This window comes from Globicephala melas, chromosome 4 (assembly GCF_963455315.2).
Source record: "Globicephala melas chromosome 4, mGloMel1.2, whole genome shotgun sequence".
Taxonomy (NCBI): domain Eukaryota; kingdom Metazoa; phylum Chordata; class Mammalia; order Artiodactyla; family Delphinidae; genus Globicephala; species Globicephala melas.
Window position 1 is genome coordinate 46,275,604 of NC_083317.1, and position 12,214 is coordinate 46,287,817.

A 12,214-nucleotide genomic window follows, 5' to 3' on the forward strand; every position below is an offset into this window, starting at 1 on the left:
AGAAGAGGCACAGAGAGGTCACATAATTTGCCTAAAGTCACAGAGAGCAAGGGGCCAACCAGACCTGGGAACTGAACCCCTTCAGTCTGATTTCAGACCAACTCTAACCACTACGCTACTCTGCCTTTTTAGAATAGTGCTCTACCTTGTCCAAGTTCATAAACAAACACAAATAATGTATTACTGTGCACTTTATGAAAAAAAATTGAGGCAGATGGATACTGTCATACAGCTTGTCAGTAAAAAAAAAGTGAGACTAAGAGGCAATATGGTGTTGTGATTAAAAGTGTAGGCTCTGCATTCAAACAGTCTGGGTTTGAATTCCAGCTAATTACCAGCTGTCCTGGTAAATTACTTTACCTCTGCATGTCTTTATTTCCTCATTTATAAAATGGAGCCAATATCTATCTCTCCAGGTTGTCGTGAGGGTTAAAAGTGATAATGCTTGTATAGCATTTAGCAGAGTTCACTAATTAACTATTGCTATTGTTAATAAATCTCACCCTTTTTTGTTATACCATTCTTATGCACAATGTTTTTTTTTCTCCTTTCCATTTATATTCTTCCATACACATGGCTATTCTACTCTCATTGGACCAGTGCTTCTATTATTTTCTCACAAGTCCATTCTTTTAATTAATTTCAGTCTTTTAGTCATCTCTGAACTTGTCCTAATTATTTTTTCCAGTTCTAACAGGATTTTCTTTTGGAACAATGAGGGAAAGGGTGGGATACAGAAAAAGTCAAGTCCCCGACCCTACCTTTTTGCCTCTGTCTTTAGAGAACCAACAAGGTGCTCAGTCATTTCCTGTTCCTGTATACATTGAGAGATTTGGTGTTATTTGTTCAGCCCTTCAAATCATTTTCTTTGGAGAGGAACTATCAACTACTTGTTAGGGAGTTGCCTCGGATCCCCATGATTCCATACAGGAAGCCAGGGTGCATGTTTTCAAGGGTGAAGGCCAAGGATGAATCAGTAGGTGAATTTCAAAATTTTGCTACTCTTGGAACATATGTTTATGTATGACTGATACTCTTTGTTGTAGGGCAGGAACTGACACACCATTTGGGGCAGTTATACCCCAGTGAAGATGTTAAAAAAAAAAAAAAATTTTTGCTACTCTGAATGACCAGTATGAAAGTATTTAAAGATATATGATAGTACTATTGGAAAATCTGTACAAAGCATCATCAGTTGTGGTTTCATTCCTGTGCTTTGTGTGTCGTGGGTAGCCACAGTTAAGTGCTTCATAATATTCCCTCAACCCAGCCCAGTGACGAACACTTTGCACTCTCAGAAAAAGGGCAAAGGAGGCTATTTCCTCCTCCACATCTGAGAAAAAGGTATGACCTACTACACATGGAAGCATTATGGCAATTAAAGCAATCAAATGACTGTTGCACTACCTCCATCTTTCGCCTCATGACTTTCTATATTAATCAGCCATGGAGATACATTTAAATGTAATGATCATATTTTACCATAATTGCATGAGAACTCAATACCAGTTTACTTCCCCTGGACTTTAAATCAAGGTAATGGCAAATCTGACCTAACTTAAATGACCCAGTTCTAACGCCTTGTGACCCAGTTAGATCTGGAAGTTGAAGGTAAGGAGAAAATTGCTCTAACATCATTTTATCCTTAAATGTTAAATTTAATCTCCTTTATTTACTCATGTGGTGAAGCAATGTTAGAAGAAAATATTTTCGCTTGAGTGTTTCATCGTACTCTTCACAAAAAATGTTGTGTCCTTTCCTCTGAGGACTTCTGTACTTGGCCATTGCTGGCCTCAGGATGTGGCATGAGATGGACAAACATGACCTTGTGATCCTTCTGGTAATGTAGACCTTTGAAGAAGATTAAGCAGATTTTCCAAACAACTGGTTTAGGTTTAAGAGCACTGAGGTAGATAAAGTGGAAGCATTGCTCTGCCTCAACCTTGGCACCAACTTGTCTTTGAAACCATGAGTCATCTTCCTCTTAGCAAGTGAAAGTGCTCTTAAAACAATTCATTCCTCAATGACTCAGACAGAATTTTGAAAAACTGATGACAATGTTGTCCATTATTTTGTGAAGGTAACACATTTCTCTGATTTTCCTCAAGTTCTAGGGGACTTTTCTAATTATTCATCGTAGTGTTTGTAGGCAGTGAGCAGGCAGAGGTTGTTTTTTTGGTTGGGATGTTTTCTTAGAGGTAAGTTTCTAGTATCAAGGCCAAGACACTTGAGTCTACAGATTCCTTGATGAATTGAGCCAGGAACTCAGGAACTTCAGGAACTCCCTAAACTCTGATTTATTTTAGTCCATTAGGTTGTTTGACTTTATGAAAAAGAGGAGGAAGCAAGAGCTTAAGATTGAAACTGTCAATATGAGGAAATGTGTTGACTGACCTGTTATTTAAACTGGAAAGAAATATAAAGTGTAGAGACAGTTCAACTCACTCAAACAAAACCACACACACACACACACACAGGCACACACAAACAAGTTTAGTAAGGAAAACGAGGAGCTTTGAGGTGACTTAATTGTTCTGTTTGGATAAATAAGATTTATTTTGCCTATCTCTTTTTTGCATTTGACAGACTATTTCATGGAACCCTGATATAATTCAGATAGTCATAGGTTTTAGAGGCAAATGGAATGGGCTGTGGTAAAATGTAAATCATTTTATTTTTATAAAAGAAGGTGATTTTGCTTATCAATTATTGTGTGAAATTGATAAGCAAAAGACATCTGGCAGTACACATTACACTCATCAAAGCCATAGCCTGGGCAAAGATACCCCTCAGGAGATTCTATGCAGGCCGATGCAGTCTCCTGGCAAGTCACAAAGTCAGAGTGATGGTGGAGTCAGGGAGAGATGACATTTGGCGATCCAAGAAGCTAATCAAACTGTAACACTGCCAGATATTTGCAGTAGGATGCTCAAAGGTAGGAATTAAGGTCTGTGTGTGAATTTCCAGGACTGAGAAAGGGAGGGCCCTGAGTCCTAGAAGAGCTACAGTACTAGAAAGGTAACCAACAGGGATCAGAACAGAGACTGAGTCCCCAAACTGGTGGTGACTGGGTTTCACCAACAAGGCAGAAACTCAGTCCAATTAATCAGTCAGTCAGTAAGCAAACACTGAATGACTGTTGTGTGCCATGAGTATACTAGGTTCTGAGGGTACAAAGGAAAACAAGACTCAGTTGCTGTCCTCTAATTCCTCACAATTAGAGACTGGAATGCAAGTTTATGACCTAACTAGGAGCAACTATCACAGGATGAATGCCAGAATAGAGAGCTGGCATTATTTATGTCTTTTCTGCCAACTGTCAGGATTGGTCTCTTAGATTGGGGGTAAGGAGTCTTCAGGTGGGGATCAAGTAATTCTATCTATGCGGAAAAGAAGGCTATAGAGGTCAGGATGAGTCAGGGCCTGCCTCTGATGAAACACTGTATGCAGGCGCAGAAAGATGGCATTTTAAAAGTCTTGCTCTAGATACTGTCACAGCTCAAAAAGAGCAGACGAAGCGCTGTGAATGGAGTTAGACTTCTCCTTTACTCTCAGCAAATAGTGGGCTTCACGCATTTTAGTTAATCTGAATATCAAAGAGTTTCAAGGAGGAAAATATGTAGGAAGTAAAATAGTTTGTTTAAGGTTGAGGGGACGCCATCCAAAGAAAGACAGGCATGGTAACTCATGTTTTCCCTCTGTTTGCTCATTTCTCTAGAAAGGGAAATCTTGATGATTTATTTCATCACCTAAGTCAGGGGTCCTCAGGCTCCAGGCCGTGGACTGGTACCGGTCATCAGCCTGTTAGGAACCGGTCCACACAGCAGGAGGTGAGCTGTGGGCGGGTGGGCGCGCGAGCGAGCGAAGCTTCATCTGCCGCCCGCTATCGCCCCCCATCGCTCGCATTACTGCCTGAAACATCCCTCCCCCCAGCAACCCCCCCGCACCCCCCACCCCCACCCCCACCCCCACCCCCGTCTGTGGCAAAATTGTCTTCCATGGACCGGTCCCTGGTGCCGAAAAGGTTGGGGAGCGCTGACCTAAGTGATTCTTTAATAATTATATCCACGTGTGATTTCTTTGTATATTTCTTCATAATGTCTGTTGACATCTATTGTTTATACTAACCCTAAAGATGCAACCAAAACAAATTTGTCATTTCACATGCTACAGGACCGTAACACAAAACAATGTAACAAATATAAGCAAATTTCTCTATTCCAGTCTGCCAAATATTGAGCTTATTAGTCCATTGGCAAGACATCTGTTAGGCCACATGGGAGGGTGGGAATCAACTCTGGCCTAGGAGTCAGGAAATTGAGTGTCTACCCTGCCTTCCCCTTTCTTGCAAGGTGGCCTTACCTACGTCTCTAAAATGCTTAGGTCATACGTATGTTACAAGTTTTAAATGCAATGATAATGGCATAAACACAAGTACTTCAGCTTGCGATCTACAGCCTCCTCCAAGCCACATTCCTGCAACATCCCTCTGTGTACCCTCACCTTCAGCAAAATGAAGGTTTAACCTGGAATTTATCTCTTATATTTCAGAAAGCATCCCTTCTCTTTTCATTCAGAATCACTTAGGTTGTCCCCTACTATCTAGAAAACAATGGTTGAGGATACAGAGCGACTCTTCTTGTTTCCTTGATGAGTGTGGTTTAAGCTAGTCGAGCTGGTTACCTATTTCTGGCATGTTTAGCTTTAGCCAAAATTCAACAGTATGTGAGATTTTTGTGTTGGGTTGTATTTTTCTTAGTAGTTTGGACTGATCAGAGAGAGGTGTTTCTCTCGTAGGGTACCTTACTTTAGAGTCAGTTACGTATTTGGGGGACTTCTATGCTGAAATTAGTGCTTCTGTCAGATACAACTAAAAACAAATTTTAAAAGTCTACGATGATTTCAGTTTATTACAGGAATCTGAGGGACTAATGGGCTATTCTCTATCAATGTTCCTCAGGGGCACACTGCTCTGATCAGATAAATTGATTATTCTCTTTTTCTCTGTGCTGTTGAAGTAGCAGTGATTTTTGTTGGAATATGACTTTATTATTATGTTTAGTTGTTAATAAATATATGTTGCTAACAGCAAAGGCAAATAACATGTACTGAGAATTGCAATGATCTGCCAGGGATTTTAAATGTCATCAATCTTATTAGCTCCACTGTACATAAGTAATCAAAGCTCAGAAAGGTTATGTAAATTAACCAGGGCAAACCATTAATATTTTTTTCTGTCAAGATTCAAGCCCAGATCTGCCTGACTCTGAAATGCAACCTCTGATGAGAAGATTAAATATTGAAAATAAAAGAAAGAACAAAAACTAACTAAAAAAACCATAATAAAATAAAATAAAATAAAATGCAACCTCCTTCTATCATGCCTTGAGGCAAACTCCAGGTTATAACTTCAAGATACTACTTGCCAGAGTGAGTCAAATTTTGCTTGTTTTAAACTTTCATGTTTAAACGTGGAGGCATTTTTGTCTCCTAGGTTTAGCACATACTTGGCGCTTGATAAATATAGAATAAATGAAGGAATGGGTCACAGTTGTACTAGGAAAGAGCTTTGTGTGTACATTTCAGGAAGACACTGGAGAGCCCTTTGGGAGCATGTGTGCAGCCGTGGCAGCGCCAGAGCTGACCTCATGACTCCTCTGTGGGAGAGGGAGGTGGCTTCCTGTAGGAAGAGGGTTGGGTAATAAAGCCACAGAGGTTTGCTGATACATTGGCTAGGCATGTCTTAAGCTCATTTAGGAAGTTATTTTGTGGCTCTATTACTAAGGTGTTTCCCAGTGTGTCACAGCTGCCCACCGTCACCTCCTGCAGTGGGGTCAATGGCTTCCTGGTCTGTGGCAAGAGCGATTATTCCCTCACCGCCAACCCTGCGTCTGCATCACTTGACTCCAGTTATTAACAGAGGAAATAAGCAATACCTGGAAATCAGTTTTTGCAAGGTGTGGGATTCTGAAATGTTGGGGGTGTGTAAGTTTATGAAGCATTCTCAGGTATAACTGTCACTACTGTTTGCAGGATTAACAGATGGATGAAAGCTAAAGTATTCTCTTTGCATAGGAGTTGTATATTTTCTTTTTTCTTTTCTTTTCTTTCTTTTTTTTTGTGGTATGTGGGCCTCTCACTGTTGTGGCCTCTCCCGTTGCGGAGCACAGGCTCCTGACGTGCAGGCTCAGCGGCCATGGCTCACGGACGCAGCCGCTCCGCGGCATGTGGGATCTTCCCAGACCGGGTCACGAACCCGTGTCCCCTGCATCGGCAGGCGGACTCTCAACCTCTGCGCCACCAGGGAAGCCCTTCTTTTTTCTTTTATGAATAGTTTGTTATTTTCTAATTATAAGATAATATATGGGTATTAGTGAATATTATATTGTAAAGAAAAGTTGAAAGAAGAGAAAAACGTCATTTACAATTCTACCATAATAAATAAGACAACTATTGCTAACATTTTGTTGGATTTCCTTCTAGTCTTGGCCTTTTTAGTCTTGGCAGCTGAGATTATACTAAACATACAATTAGTACCCCTTTTCTTGCCTCTTCACTTAATATTATTTGAACACTTTCCTAAGTTATTAAAAATGCAAAAAAACTTCTAAAGGATTTTTAACTTAATATTATAATTATTTTCAATGTTATTATAAAGCCTCTTAAATGTATAAAATAACTGTTATATAATATTTTCTCCTATAATTCAGCCATAATTTTCTGAGGTCACATACCTGGTTATTCATAGAACTAGGACTAGAAACAATTTTCTCTTATTCATCTAAGAACATAATCCAAGTTTTTTTTTTCCTCAACATTCTCAAAGGATAATATTAAAAGTAGAATTGGGATTTTGATTAAAATTAAACTTGATTCACTCTTAAAAAAAATGTTTCACATCCTGTATATTCAGTCATTTTTTTCATGCTTCCCAGAAGAACATTTGTTTTGAAGGAGTTAAAAGAGCGCAGGGAAAGAGCAATGCTAGTAGTGCAGTCTAATAGGATTTACTCTGCTGGTTAAATAATACGTCACCTTTGTGTCTGTACCAGATGGAATATAAGCAGATTTTAAGTGACAAATGATATAATATAATGGCATCTACTATAGGTTTGTGGGATTGGGTTATGCTGTGGGTTTAATTATAACAATTTGATCTATAGTTTGAGGATGAACATTGAGATTCTTCCCCCCCTCCACCAAACTTTCCTTGACATTTTTTATAGATGAAGAAATAGGAATGTGGAAGTATAATCATTTGTCTGAGGTCACAGAGGGAGATGATTGCACAGCTGGAATGTAAGCCTTGTATTTGACTAAAACCTTGGCTTTGTCCATGGGCCCAGCGAGACACATAAAGCTTTTCTCTTCCCCAGCAGTGACTTTGAGTACCAGCTTTCAGAGACTGACATTGAATCTAAGCTTTGTGATCAGTATTTGGCAGGAGAAGAAGGGGAGGAATTACTTATCTTTTTGCATACATTAGCATGCAAATAAATCCTTTCTCTGCATCATGGAAGAGTCTGAAATTATCACATATACAATATATCTTTTATCAGTGGCCCTGAATACAAATGTTGCTTTGAAGAATCCACATTTAAAGGCCTTCTCCAAACATTTACAGTGCTTCTTAGGATTAGAACTTCTATCCACTGTCATTTTCAACAAAAGGAGAATTATGAATTAGTTAATTTATTCATTATTTACACCCCTCCAGTCTCCCCCAAATGTTTTATATACATGTATACAATAAAGCTTTAGATTTAAACAGAAAATTATAATTCCTAAAAGAGAATATCTGCATCTATTTGATAGACCTGGAACAATTACTGTCTGCTGCTAAGGTTTCTACTACAGATGCAAGGAAAAAGTGTTCTAGCACTTTCTGTTTGATTGTGGCAGCCAAGATTAAATGGAGGAATAAAGGGAGAAAAACACGGTAATACAGGGAAAACATGAAGAGAGTTTTTGTAACTCAGAAATGGCCTTACAAACAGTGATGAGCCTATTTTACTCTAAAGAAGAGCCCCAGGTTTGGTTTTAAAAAACAAACAAACAAAGAACCCACAAAAATAATATTATAACCCTCACACATCCTATTCACACGGGTATATGATTGATCTTTTCTTTTAGTCTGGGTTTTTTGCAGTCCAGGCTAAATCAGGAAGGACCATTTGAATCTCATTTGATTAATGGAAACATAAGATCATTTCAAGTGTGATAATTTTTCTGTGTTGACATTTAGGAGAAATTTATTCCAAGTGATGTTACATAAGGGGCATTAGGATTGTCTAAAGACTATGGCTACTGTTGTTTGAAGTCTAGGGAAAGATTTGAAGCTATCAGATGTTTGTTGGCTGAGAAATTATCCGCTAATACCCCTGGCTGATATGCTATATACTGTAGGCAATAAGATTTGAGAATGTTTGCTAACACGTTAAACAGTGAAGAGGACCACTGATTATAAATTTCAAAACTCCTTACCAGTGGTAAGCTGACTTGGAATTCTTAAAATTATTATTGGTTTTATGTTTCCCTCTCTAGCTGTACACTTTTAACTGATTTGCAAAAAGCTCTTTGTATGTTAAGGGTATCAACCTCCTCTGTTATTAAGCAAATAATTTTTCTAAATTCATTGTTTGCTTATATATAATTTCTGAATTTGTATCAAACATGACAGCAAATCTAATGTAGTGGTTCTCAGTCAGGGGTGGTCCTGTACCCCAGAGGACGTTTGGCTATCTCTGGAGAGATTTTTGGTTGTCACAACTGGCATTTAGAGGTTAGAGGACAGGAATGCCATTAAACACCTTATAATGCACAGGGTTCCCCACAACAAAGAAATGTCCAACCCCAAATGTCAATAATGCTAAAGTTGAGGAAGCCTGGTCTAAACAATCATCCTAATACATTGTTTTTCCCTATGTTTAAAAGAGAACGTGAATACGTCCCCAGACATATTTCCGGGATCGTGGTATCTGTTTACCTCCTGATCCTTTAAGACTTACTTGCTACATAACCATACATTGGTTGAGGAAAGCCACATGAAATCATCCATATTTATTTTACTCTGATGAACTAAGATCACTGTTAGGATTTTAGAGGCATCGCATAGAAAACATGTCAAAACTTAAGACTGGCCCTCATATTAAATTCCCTGTGCTGGGAATTCTTCCTTAGAAGACTTCCCTATTGAACTATCCTTGACCTGTGTGCTCATCCACAGGCAACCTCCCCAGGCAAGGTGTCCCCTCCCACTGGCAAGCCTATCATTTGGCTGAGTTATCCTTTTGCTCTTTGCGGGTTTTAGTGTCAGAGAGCTGATTGCAAGTCCTTGTTCCTTCATGACCTAGCCCTTGTCTTTTTCATGCCTAATTTCATTAAAAAAATTTTGCAACTTTATTGAGTCATAATTAACATGCAGTAAACTGCACGTCCTTAAAGTATACTACTTGGTAAGTTTTGACATGTGTATAAACGCGTGAAGCCTTAGACACAATCGAGATAATGAGCATACTCTGCGCCCCCAGGAGTTTCTTTTGCTCTTTTGTAACCCCTCCCTTGCCTCCCTCCTCCCATCATCCTCAGGCAACCTCTGATCTGCTTTGTGTCCCTACAGATTAGTTTGCATTTTCTAAGAATTTCATATAACTGGCAGGGTCACATAGAATGTATTACGTTTTTTGCTCTGGTTTCTTTTTTTTTAATTTAATCTTATTTATCTTTTCATACAGCAGGTTCTTATTAGTTATCTATTTTATACATATTAGTGTATATATGTCAATCCCAATCTCCCAGTTCATCCCACCACCACCACCTCCCCTACCACTTTCCCCCCGGTCTGGTTTCTTTTACTCAGCATAATTTTTCTGAGATATATTCATGTTGTTGAGTGTATCAATAGTTTAGCCCTTTTTATGCTGAGTAGTATTCTAGTGTATGGATAAACCACAATTTATATCCATTCACTTCATCCAGTTATAAATCCAATAAACTTTACAGAGTGGAAAAAAGAGACAATAAGGTACAATAATACCCTTTTGAACTTCTCTTTCTGTAATAAGTTTTACACTATCTCTGTGTGTTTACTTCTGTATTTAAAAATGAATTCATAATATGCAAATTAAAAGTGTCTATTGGACCCAGATGGTAAATTGTAGTGACTATTTTTTTTGTGGTGTACTGAAGGATAACCAAGGAAAACTCTCTGAAATTCGAATCTCTACTTACCAAACATATTGCTGGAATATAAGAACTTTTTTGAAATTTGACATCTCACTTTCAACAGGATTTTAGCAAATAGAAATATATCAGACAAGCATTAAAATGACCCCCGTTAGCACCACAAAAAATAAGAATGAAGGGAATAATTACACACTAACCACTTAAATGATCAGATGTTTTTGACTTGAGAAATTCTGGTCTAAACAATCGTCCTGCTGTATTGTTTTTCCCATTAGTTTCCCTCTTCTTAAAAGAGAACGTGAGGATTTCCCCAGAATTTTCACCTATATCATCAGGTGTTTTTCTCACATCTTTTAAAGCAATTGTTCTTCTCATTCTCAGCTTGAGGGCATGAGTTTCATTTCACTTGGAGAGTGGGAAGCAGTAGGTAAGATAAAAATCACTCAGGAAACTTAAAGGACTTGGCCTGTTGGTTAGGTAACTGCCCAGCTTAAAATTAGGATAGTGAACTGCCTTATTTACCTGGATGAAATATTTCTCATGTTTCAGATTTCAGCACTCTTTTGATAGGCTTCCATCTCTGCAGTTAGGTACAAGTGAAACACAAAGTCTGCTTCCTACAGGCTGTTTGATTTAGAAGATATTGATTAACAATCATCCAGGAGATAGGAACAATCTTTTTTGATCTTACAAGTTCACCCTTCTTTTAAACTGACTTTCAGAGTTCCCAGTCATGGTGCAGATGAGTGCTACATTGAAGGATACATGTCAAAAGTCCTAAAATATTAAACAATTTATGGTTATTAAGGAGTTTTTGAATAGAAGGAAATCGGTAACATTGGAGGCTTTTCTGTCTGTGAGTTGTTCAGTGGAATTAGGCAGGACAGGGAAAGAATAGACAACTTCCCTCAGTGAACTTCCACACATTACTGGACATATGTATCTAACCTAAGCCCTTATTATGGAATCTTCACTATCATGGCAACAGTTTAAAACTTTAGCTGAAGAGCATGTCTCACAATTTTTTAAAAACTAGGCAGTTAACCTATCCATTGATAGACCAAATTGGTTTGATTAGGTCTAAGATATTCTCATGGAAGCTGATTACAATAAGAATTTAAATTCTACCATCTCTTTATGTAAAATTCATACAAGCACAATTTTTTAAAAGGCTCATTTCTTATCTTTTACCTTTGAAAAATGAAAAATATATTTTTCTAATATTTCCAAGAAACGCCAAAGGACCCACCCAACTCCCAGGCTACTCACTGTTTTTTCTCTTAATTGCTTTTACATCATGTCCAAGTCTGACTGTTTGCACTTAACACTTGCCTGATAAACTCTGCCAGGCTGAAGGATGCTTGCTGTTTTACATTCCTTGGCCTGTGAAGCATTTTTTTTCTGCTTCACATGCCTAAGGGGGCAAAGGTCAAACCTCCTCAGCTGCAGATGAGGTCATACTTGCTGATGGTCTGCAGCTGATCACAATAAAAACAGGGTCTCCCCTGTGACCAGTTCTCCCCATTTAGGAGCAGTGATGTCATCTCTGGTGAGACAGGATGAGACATACAACTTGGTTTAAATTGAACGACATAAATTTTTCTTCTACTTTACTGCAATCTTTTATTTAATTTAGCAGAAGGACTAGTTTAATCATGATTTCAAACTAAAAAAAAATAAATGAACTAAAGGAAGCTTGTATTTTACAAGTAGTCCTTCACATCTATTAGGTAGAGCCAGATGAAAATACTGTTTTTCTACATCAAAATGAATGAATATTGGCGATCTCATACGGCTCATCCTAATACTTCCAAAGCATCTATCTCCGAGAGTAGTAAATGTTCTTTCATTGGTTCCAGAGTCAGACAGACCTTAGTTTGAATTCCACCTCTGCCATTTACTATCTGGATGACTTTAAAAACTTTAGGGTAGATTTCTAAGTCTTACTTTACTCAGTTGTTTAAAATGAAGAAAGTTGTTTAAAATGAATATGTACCTCACAAGGTTATATTTAACATGAGAAAGCGCT

At 38.2% G+C, this 12,214-nt stretch overlaps 1 protein-coding gene across 1 annotated transcript in view; it reads right to left on the reverse strand.

The window, feature by feature from the left end:
* The window catches only part of DCBLD2 (discoidin, CUB and LCCL domain containing 2), a 168,889-nt gene extending 157,416 nt beyond the window's left edge, over positions 1-11,473 (reverse strand). Inside the window, exon 1 of the mRNA XM_060297958.1 lies at positions 11,455-11,473. The gene's annotated coding sequence lies outside the window, so the exon portion shown is untranslated. The remainder of the gene's footprint in view (positions 1-11,454) is intronic.
* Between the last annotated feature and the right edge of the window lie 741 nt (positions 11,474-12,214).